This window comes from Hypanus sabinus, chromosome 9 (assembly GCF_030144855.1).
Source record: "Hypanus sabinus isolate sHypSab1 chromosome 9, sHypSab1.hap1, whole genome shotgun sequence".
In the NCBI taxonomy this organism is placed as follows: domain Eukaryota; kingdom Metazoa; phylum Chordata; class Chondrichthyes; order Myliobatiformes; family Dasyatidae; genus Hypanus; species Hypanus sabinus.
The window spans coordinates 83742666-83750872 of NC_082714.1; the positions used below are offsets into that span (position 1 = coordinate 83742666).

An 8207-nucleotide genomic window follows, 5' to 3' on the forward strand; every position below is an offset into this window, starting at 1 on the left:
ACGTCTCCCCTCTTCCCTGCGCCCCCTCTCCCTCTCAACCCACCCTCACGTCTCCCCTCTTCCCTGCGCCCCCTCTCCCTCTCAACCCTCCCTCACGTCTCCCCTCTCCCTCTCAACCCACCCTCACGTCTCCCCTCTCCCTCTCAACCCACCCTCGTCTCCCCTCTCCCTCTCAACCCACCCTCACGTCTCCCCTCTCCCTCTCAACCCACCCTCACGTCTCCCCTCTCCCTCTCAACCCACCCTCACGTCTCCCCTGCGCCCCCTCTCCCTCTCAACCCACCCTCACGTCTCCCCTCTTCCCTGCGCCCCCTCTCCCTCTCAACCCACCCTCACGTCTCCCCTCTCCCTCTCAACCCACCCTCACGTCTCCCCTCTCCCTCTCAACCCACCCTCACGTCTCCCCTCTCCCTCTCAACCCACCCTCACGTCTCCCCTCTCCCTCTCAACCCACCCTCACGTCTCCCCTCTCCCTCTCCCTCCCCTCTCCCTCTCAACCCACCCTCACGTCTCCCCTCTCCCTCCTCCCCTCTCCCTCTCAACCCACCCTCACGTCTCCCCTCTCCCCTCTCCCTCTCCTCCCCTCTCCCTCTCAACCCACCCTCACAAGACCCACTCACCGACTCCGCCGCCCGCCGTTTAATCCACACTCTGAACCCTGACCCCGAGCTCGAGCCCAAGGGGTCAGCGCCCGCTTGGCCAACGGCTCGGCTTCCTGCGTCACTTCCGTCTGCTCCTTCTTCTCCAGCCAGGGGGCGGAGCCTTCACTGACGGCCGAGGGGCGTAGCCCGTGACGTTGTCACCCGGGCTCCTTTGCCCCGCCTCCTCGCCTTCGCAAAGGGCGGGACAACGTGGCGCCGCATGTGGTGGGCGTGGCCCGGGACGTCATGAAGAGTTTAAAGGGCGAGGTCCTCCCCCCCAAAGTACGAGTGAGCTATCTTCAGGTTCATTTCTTTGTGGGTATTGACTGGAAAATAAATAGGATTTTCCGAAAAACCGTATATAAACTAATACTGTCAAACACAAAAGATAAACTTTGCAGATAAAAGCAAAGCTGAGAATGTGAGTTGGATCAGAATCAACAATAGTTGTGTCCTTGAAAGTGAGTTAAGAAAGTTCAGTGTGGTGGTGATTGTAGTTATCTATACTTGTTCAAGAACCTCATTGCTGGAGGTTATTAACTGTTCCTGAACCTGGTGGTGTGGGACCTTGGCTTCTGCACCTTCTGCCTGATGGTAGGAGTGAGAAGGGACCATGGCCTGCGTGGGGGCATAATTCATGATGGATGCTGCTTTCCTGTGGCAGCGGTCCATGTAAATATACTCAATGACAGACTGGGCAGTACCCACCTCTTTCGATAAGCCTTTTCCAATCCTGGGCATTGGCATTTCCATACCTGGTCATGACTGGAAAGGAAACGGGAAGAAAGAATAATAGGGTGGGACACACACACACACACACACACACACACACACACACACACACACACACACACACACACACACACACACACACACATACACACACAGGCACACACACCCCCCCCCCCCGAGGAACTCAGCAGGCCAGGCAGCATCTATGGAAAAAAATACAGTCAACATTTCAGACTGAGACCCTTCACCAGGACTGGAGGAAAAAAAGATGAGGAACCTGAGTTAGAAGGTGGGGGGGGGGGGGGCAAGGGAGAAATACAAGGTGAAACCAGGAAGTGAAGTTGTGAAGTAGATTGGTGAAAGAGATACAGGGCTGGAGAAGGAGTCGTCGAATAGGAGAAGGCCATGGAAGGAAGAAAAGGGAGAAGAGCACCAGAGGGAGGTAAGGAGATAGGGTGAGGGAGGGAAAAGGGGATGGGGAACGGTGAAGTGGGGGGGCATTACCAGAATTTTGAGAAATCAATGTTCATGCCACCAGGTCAGAGGCTACCCAGGTGTTGTTCCTCCAAACTGAGTGTGCCCTCATTGTGACAGTAGAGGAGGCCATGGATGCACATATCAGAGTGGGATTGGGAAGTGGAATTAAAATTGTTGGCCACTGGGAGATTCCGTTTGTTCTGGCGGACAGAGTGTAGGTGCTCGGTCAAACAGTCTCCTAATCTACTTCAGGTCTCATCAGCAAGAACGACAAGTCAGCTTACAGAGAGGAGGTGCAGTGGCTAACGGACTGGTGCAGAGCCAACAACCTGTCTCAGAATGTGAACAAAACAAAAGAGATGGTTGTTGACTTCAGGAGGGCACGGAGCGACCACTCCCCGCTGAACATCGACGGCTCCTCGGTAGAGATCGTAAAGAGCACCAAATTTCTTGGTGTTCACCTGGCGGAGAATCTCACCTGGTCCCTCAACACCAGCTCCATAGCCAAGAAAGCCCAGCAGCGTCTCTACTTTCTGTGAAGGCTGAGGAAAGTCCATCTCCCTCACTCCCCATCCTCATCACATTCTACAGGGGTTGTATTGAGAGCATCCTGAGCAGCTGCATCACTGCCTGGTTCAGAAATTACACCATCTCGGATCACAAGACCCTGCAGCAGATAGTGAGGTCAGCTGAGAAGATCACCAGGGTCTCTCTTCCCACCATCACGGACATTTACACTACACGCTACATCCGCAAAGCAAACAGCTTTATGAAGGACCCCACACACCCCTCATATAAACTCTTCTCCCTCCTGCCGTCTAGGAAAAGGCACCGAAGCATTCTGGCTCTCACGACCAGACTATGTAACAGTTTCTTCCCCCAGGCTATCAGACTCCTGAATACCCAGAGCCTGGACTGACACCTTACTGCCCTATTGTCCTGTTTATTATTTATTGTAATGCCTGCACTGTTTTGTGCCAGTCCTGGGTAGGTCTGTAGTCTAGTGTAGTTGTGTGTTTTTTTTTCTCTGTGTTATTTTTTATGTAGTTCAGTCTAGTTTTTGTACTGTGTCGTGTAACACCATGGTCCTGAAAAACGTTGTCTCATTTTTACTGTGTCCTGTACCAGCAGTTTATGGTGGAAATGACAATAAAAGTGACTTGACTTGATATACAGGAGGCTACAGCAGGAGATTAACCCAACAGACTCACAGGTGGTGTCGCCTCACCTGGAGGGACTGTTTCAGGCCCTAAATGGTAGTGAGGGAGGATGTATAGAGGCAGGTGTGGCACTTGTTCCACTTACGAGGATAAAAGCCAGGAGGAAGATCAGTGGGGAGGGACGAATGAACAAGGGAGTGATCCCTGTGGAAAGCAGAAACAGGTGGGGGAAGATGTGCTTGGTGGTGGCATCCCATAGGAGGTGGTGGAAGTTAAGGAGAGGTAAAGGACTAAAGAAGAGGAAATCTGATAGGAGACCGTGAAGAGGACGGGCACCAGAGGGAGGTGATGGGGAGGAGAGGAGTGGTGAGTGGGAATGGAAAAAGAGATAAGGGAGGAGAGGGAAATTAGAGAAAGTAGTGTTCATGCTGTCAGGTTTCAGGTTGTCCAGACAGTATAGGAAATGTAATAATCCTAGTCGGAGAGACATGGGAGTGGCCTCATCACAGCAGGAGAGGAGGCGAGACCGGCATGTTGGAACTGGAGTGGGACATTGAGATAGGTTGCTTCGGGGAAAGGCATTCCTGCCTCTTTTAGCAGACAGAACGAAGGTGCTCAACCAAGCACCCCGCCCCCCCACATCCGCATCCTGGGCCCCCTCTGCTGCTGGGGCTACTGGCAGACGAACAGAACCTCCCGCTTCCCTGAGATGGGGGATCTACAGCCAATGCTGTGAGCGCTGAATCCTCTGACCTCGGATCACTCACTCCCATCTGCCCCATTTCCCTCCCATCCTGATCTCTTCGCTCCCCCTACAACCACAATAAACCTGTCCTTCCTCGTCTCCAACCTAAATCTAATCTCCCGAATATTGAGGCTATTCCCCTAACTCTTGTCTCACTTACCAGGTAGAAACAACCTTCTGCCTTCTATCTTACCGATCTTGTTAATAAAGATTTAAAGATATAAAATTTAGTTTTATTTACCACACGTACAATGAAACATAATTTGAAATACTTTGTTTGCCAATAAAGTCTGAGGACATGCTGGAATTGTGCTTCCAGTACCAACATAGCATGCACACAATTTGTGTGTGTGTGTGGAATTAGTGTATTTTCCCTGTGTGCACTCAATTCTTTAGTTTCCTCCCACATTCCAAAACATGGGTTTGTGGGTTAAGTAGCTGCTGTAAATTGTGAGGCAAGTTTGTTATCTGACATATGTTGTGAAATCTGCTGATTATGGCAGCAGTACAGTGAAATACATAAAATTACTAGAAACATCAGTAAGAAATATAATAAAAATTAACAAGTAGTGCAAAAGATGGTACAACGCTCCCTCGGTTGGCATCTTCCAGTCAGCCCACCGCAATGTCTATTTTACATCTTGTACGTCTGTTTTTCATCTTTAGTTTGTTCCTGGGGCTGTCAGAGCCTGCGATTTACAGTTTGGAGATCATTTGAATGATCCAGCACTTTGCTGTCTCTGAGAAGATTCCAGGAAGTGAATGCGAACTTGGATTTTCTTTGCTGCAAAGAAACTTGGAGACTGGGCAATTTCCAACACCATTGCGCCGTTCAAAGCATCCATTAATCACCAATTAAAGTGTTGAGGAAGACTAAGATTTCGAGGCGAATGTAGAAGGTGAAAGTTCAGTGCCGACTGCCTGCCTTTTGATCGCTGCTGGAGAAGGGGTCTGAGAGCAGCCTATCGCTGTGTGGCTGGCTGACGCAGGCGGGTAGGCCTGTCTGCCTCATGTGATGTCCCATTCACTAGATGAACGCTGGCGATATCGTAGGATGGCATTGGGGTTCTGTTTATGGATTGTGGACTTGTTCTGGTTTTTATATTCTGTGTTTTTTATTGCCTGTTCCCTTTCCGTTTTGTTGTACAGGGGAGGGTGTTTGGGGGTTGGTGTTCTGTTAGATTTTCGTGCAGGGAGGGTTTTTTACCTGAGGGTCAAAGTCCCTGTGCCATTTTATGCGGGGGAGGGGGCACAGCCAGATCCCGTGCGATTTAAACCGGAGTGGGGAACTCTTTACGCCGTCCGCTCAATAAACATCTCTTAAAAGCAAAGGTCACATGTACGTTACACATGCGGTGGGATATGTCGTGTACGTCAACGACTAACATGTTAAGGATTGCTTCTGGCAGCAATGTATCACGCCCACAACTTACCAAGCCACACCTGTACGTCACTGTAAAGCATTATGCTGCTGTGCCGATCAAGTACAAGCCAAACGAGCCTTCCAAATTTGTTATTACTTGTCTATTTCTTTCACGATACAGTGTGGACTAGGCCCTTCGAGCCATGCCAACCAGCAACCCACCGATTTAACCCTAGTCTAATCGTGGGACAATTTACAATGACCAATGACCAGTATGACTTTGGAATGTGGCAGGAGATTGGAGCACCTGGGGTAACGTACAAGCTGTTTCAGATGGGGCCGGAATCTGAACGACGGAACGCTCTGAGCTGTAATAGAGTTGCACTAATCACTGCGTTACCACAGCACCAACTTGCAAACCCACTACACTTCAGGCATCCCGTGGTCAATTAAATGAGGGTACAAGCCAACTGGACAAGGTGCACACCTGTGATCCGTGGGGCAGCTGAATGACAACCCTGTTCTGGATCGCCCCTCTTCTGCCGTGAGTGGTGGAGTGGGAGGACTTTAAATTTTTCTGCAGGTGCAGCGCAGTGACAGGCCTCTCTGGCCACAAGAGCCCACCCTGCCCAATTACACTCACTGGAACAAACACGATTTAGTGTCACATACCCACCAGTGTTATCCGCAGAAAGCAGATGCACACCTTTTTAAGCTTCTTCTTATTGATTATTTATCAGATTATTATTGAGAGATGCAGAAGAGTAACAGGCCCCTCCAGCCCAACGAGCCTGCATGCCCAGTTAACACAAATATTACCAATTAACACACCAAACCCACGCTGTCATGGGGAGAACGTACAAGCTCCTTTACAGACAGAAATTGAAACCAGTACAGCAGGTGCTGCAATTGCGTAGTGCTACTAGAACTCGGGGAGAATACATTACAGGGAACATTACTGGAAGTATGCTGTGAGCTAGCACGGACATAGTGGGCCCAATAGCCTCCTCCTTTGTCGCAAGGAAATATGAATACTTGGAACACAGGCTCTTCAGCCTATTGACTCCACATCAATTAATAACTAATATTTATGTACTTATCAATTTATACATATAAACCAATTGATTTCTTCTAGCCGGGGGTGGGGGGTTGGTAATGAGGATATACTCCCTCTGCCTGTACAATGCTCCCAATGGTGTGCACCTCAAATAGCCTCTGACAACCAAGACCAGCTCCTGGCTTTCACATGGAGTTTAGTTACTAAGCCCAGCGGAACCATTTCCACTGACAGGAGAAGGGGAAAAGGTGGGTTACTGGTGGCTTAACGCCACTCACTTCGGGCAGATGGGGTTCATCCCCAAGGCAGCCCTATGTCGAGTTCAATGCTGACCGGCAACTCCTGCGACGCCACTGGTGCCAAACTGTACTGGTCTCTGCCGTTCCTCTGGGTTCATCCCCAAGGCAGCCCAATGTCGAGTTCAATGCTGACCGGCAACTCCTGCGATGCCACTGGTACCAAACTGCACTGGTCTCTGCCGTTCCTCTGGGTTCATCAGCTGTGTGGAGAGGGGCAGCCTGCTACGTGGGCAACAGCTCACTCTCCACATTGTACTGCCCATCTAGACAGTAGGAAGCAACATCCATGGTCAACTCTGACTGATGGAGACCTCAACAGCAACGACAATATAGATCAGTTATTTATACATTGTGTTTTATAAGTTTGCTTTTATATTCATTGTGTTTTGTTTTTTGCTGCACTGGAGTACCACTCACTTCACTCTGCCTTACACAGAATGCCAATAATCACTCTTGAATAATCCTGCTTTTCCACTCTTCCCAGGTTCTACCAATCATCCCAACACCAGGAGCAAGTTACGGTGGTCATGGGGATGTGGGAGGAAACTGAGGCACGCAGGGGAGATCGACACGGTCTCAGGGTGAATGCACAAATTCCACACACAGTGTCAGAGGTCAGGATCAAACCTGGGGCTCTACCCGCTGTGCCACTGTCAGTTGTCGTCATCTGCAGGGTGAAACAAACCTTTCTAACACTTACCTTTGACAATGGGAACCAAAGATGTGGGAGCTCTCACAAAGACATTGAAGAATCAGCCGCTGTCTCCTCTTGCTCTCCTGGATAACACCACTGGGCAAAGGTACAGCCGCCTCCCCTCGAGAGTCTCAAGCCCTCTGGGGAACAAGAGCAGGATGTACAGCCCAGTCCATCACAGGAAAAGCCCTCCCCACCATTGAACATATGTACTAGGAGTACTTCCACAGGAAAACAGCAGCCAGCCAGGCCATCCTCTCTACTCACTACTGCCATCGGACAGGAGGCACGGGAGCCTAAGGTCCCAGGATCAGACCATCAGTTTCAAACTCCTGTCCCAGCCTGGACAACCTCACTCTCCTCAACTCTGAACGACTCTACGACCTACAGACTCACTTTCAGGGACCCTTTACAACTCACGCTCTCAGTATTACTGTACTTCTGTTTGGACATTTTGTCTTCTTTTGCATATTGCTGTTTGTCAGGTTTTGCCTGTTTATGAATAGCTTCTCATAAAATGTTCTTTATTTTTTGCTCGGTAAATGCCTGCAAGAAAATTAATCTCAAGGTAGTACACGGTCATTTAAAGGCTCTTTAATAATAAATTTGAACTTTGAACTTGTTTACTGTTGAGGAAAAGATTATTCATTCTGCAAGGGAAGCATCACAGCTAGTGGTTTACTGCATGCTATGCACTGCTGGCCAGGACATTGGCCTTGCATTGCATGTGGTTAAGAGTGTCAGCGTGGGAATCCAGTGTGTTAAAACCACATACGGTCTTCATGCTACAGATGCATTCTGATTGGTTGCATCACTGCTTGGAATGGAGGCCCCAACCCACGGAATAGCAAGTTGCTGCAGATCTCTGTACCCTCAGCCAGCTTTGTTACGGGCACACGCTCCCCACAACTAAGGACATCTTCAAGAGGCGATGCCTCAAAATGGCAGCATCGATCACAAAGGACCTTAACCATCTGGGACCTGACCTTTTCTCATGACTACCGTCAGGGAAGAGGCACGAGAGTCTGACGACCCACAA

At 49.8% G+C, this 8207-nt stretch overlaps 1 long non-coding RNA gene across 1 annotated transcript; it reads left to right on the top strand.

The window, feature by feature from the left end:
• Positions 1 to 4149: 4149 nt before the first annotated feature.
• LOC132398859 (uncharacterized) lies at positions 4150 to 7790 on the top strand. Its single transcript, XR_009513830.1, has 2 exons — positions 4150 to 4748; positions 6959 to 7790. It is a non-coding gene; the product is annotated as an uncharacterized LOC132398859 (long non-coding RNA).
• Positions 7791 to 8207: the final 417 nt, after the last annotated feature.